Below are 2,396 nucleotides of genomic sequence, written 5' to 3' on the forward strand. Positions count from 1 at the left end.
GCATTGAGTGTTCAAATTGTAGGATTGCTTGCTGAATGTCTTACTTTTCACCTTCCTCCTATCTCCCCTAGAGAGACAAAATATTCAACTGCAAACTTCTATTTCTGTGTTGTTTTCTATTCAGAAAGTATGTTGCCATTTAGTCATTTCAGATAGGGATCATGGACTGAGCCTGTTTTGCTGCCTAGTCTCTGCATTAACTTAACCTCCTCTTAGACAACAGATAGATGATAGATAGATAGATAGATAGATAGATGATAGATAGATAGATAGCCCAAGCAGCTGGAGATGGCTGTAGCAATGGAGGGCCCAGGCCCTTGAGGCGATAGAGGAGGCAAGATGGCTTTTATCCAGCACCAGATTTCTGAGACAGGGAAGCTGAGGACATAGCAGGAGTGTTTGAAATAGTCTGGACCAGCCAGAGGATACAGGCTCTGAGGATGAGCTGGAGGAGAGCAGCCGGTTAAATGAAAGCATGGACCCAGGGGGAGTTGGACCTTATGCCCTTGGCATGGAGCATTGTGAGAAAATTGAAATCTCAGAAACTACTGTGAACAGAGGGCCAGAAAAAGTCAGGCTAGAATGTTTCAAGCTACTTTGGGTACTTGGTAAAGGGGTCTGCGGAGAGATTTTACAAGTAAGAAAAGTAACAGGAGCAAAAACTCAGAAAATATTTGCCATGAAGGTGCTTAAAAAGACAATGATAGTAAAAAGTGCTAAAGACACAACTCATATAAAAAGTAGGATGGAATATTCTGGAGAAAGTAAAGTATCTTTCCTTGTGGATTTAATTTATGCTTTTCAGACCGATGGAAAATTCTACTTCATCCTTGAGTATCTCAGCAGAGGAGAATTACTTATGCAGTTAGAAAGAGAGGAAATATTTATGGAAGACACAACCTGCTTTTACTGGAAGAAATCTCCATGGCTTTGGGACATTTACATCAAAGGGGGATTATCTACATATACCTGATGTCGGAGAAAGTCATGCTTAATCACCAAGTTCATGGAAACTAACAGATTTTGGACTATTCAAAGAATCTATTCATGATGCAACAGTCACACACATATTTTGTAAAACAATAGAATACATGAACCCTGAAATCTTGATGAAAAGTGGCCACAGTAGTGCTGGGGATTAGTGTAGCTGGGGAGCTTTGATACAGGACATGTTGACTGGAGTACCCTCTTCATTGGGGAGAAGAGAAAGAAAACAATTGATGAAATCCTCAAGTGTAAACTCAATTTGCCTCCCTACCTCACAGAAGAAGCCAGCGATCTGCTTAAAAAGCTGCTGAAAAGAAATGCTGCTTCTCATCTTGGAGCTGGTCCTGGGGACATTGGAGAAGTTCCAGCTCATCCATTCTTCAGATATATTAACTTGGAAGAACTGCTAACTGGGAAGGGAGAGCCCCCTCTTTAAACCTCTTTTGCAACCTAAAGAGGATGTGAGTCTGTTTGATTTGAAGTTTACACATCAAACATCTATCTACCTGTTGACAGCTCAGATGACTCAGCTCTCAGCAAAATTGCCAACCAGGTCTTTTTGGGTTCTGCATATGTGACTCCATCTGTACTTGAAAACGTGAAAGAAAATTTTCCTTTGAACCAAAACTCTGGGCAACTTGAAGATGTATTGGCAGCCCATGAACACCTGTCAGCCAGGTCAAATTTTCTCCTGGACATTTCCGGGGAAGAGTTGCTTCAGCCAGCATGGCAAATCTTCAGACACCTGTGCCATATATGGTGGAAACAAGTGTCAGGAATAGACCAGGTGGATGTGACCATGACTGGGGAAACTTCAGCGCCATTTCCATTCTGAGCTCCAAACTCCTGGCCATACAAAATCAAGCTCTTCCCATGATCTCCAAACAACAAGAGCACCTGCGTATGAATCTGTGACAAAGCAATGCTTTTTAAGAATTTAAGGCAGAAAGGTGGGGAGGGAATGGGTGAGTATCCTTCAAGGTGAAAAAAGAAGACTCTACATAACAGTCTTGAAGAGTCAGTGTCATTCCATAAAACACTTTGGACAGAGGAAAAATAAACATGGATTTTCAAAAATCAATCAGTGGTGCAAGGAACTAAAGTGAAGTCGAATTTTGAAACTCTTAGGCACTAGGCACATCAATTAATTGATTCCTAGCGACATCTTCTCAAACTTACCAAGGATTTTCATGTTGATGGCTTGAAGCTGATGGTATTAAGGGTAAGGTATTGCTTCTGAATCACTGTTGAGTTCTGATTGTATTGAAAAAGAGTTATCCTTTCATTAGGCAAAGTATGAAGTTGTCTGTAATACTTGCAGCTAAGGATAAATTAGCATGAAACTTGGTCAACCTTTCTCCAGCAATATGGAATCAAAGACGAAAGAAACTTATCAATTGATGTTTTAT

At 40.8% G+C, this 2,396-nt stretch overlaps 1 pseudogene; it reads left to right on the plus strand.

Annotated features, from left to right (window-relative positions):
* Nucleotides 1-460: 460 nt before the first annotated feature.
* LOC101289690 (ribosomal protein S6 kinase beta-1-like) lies at nt 461-1,902 on the plus strand (annotated as a pseudogene).
* The last annotated feature ends 494 nt before the right edge of the window (nt 1,903-2,396 follow it).

This window comes from Orcinus orca, chromosome 5 (assembly GCF_937001465.1).
Source record: "Orcinus orca chromosome 5, mOrcOrc1.1, whole genome shotgun sequence".
In the NCBI taxonomy this organism is placed as follows: domain Eukaryota; kingdom Metazoa; phylum Chordata; class Mammalia; order Artiodactyla; family Delphinidae; genus Orcinus; species Orcinus orca.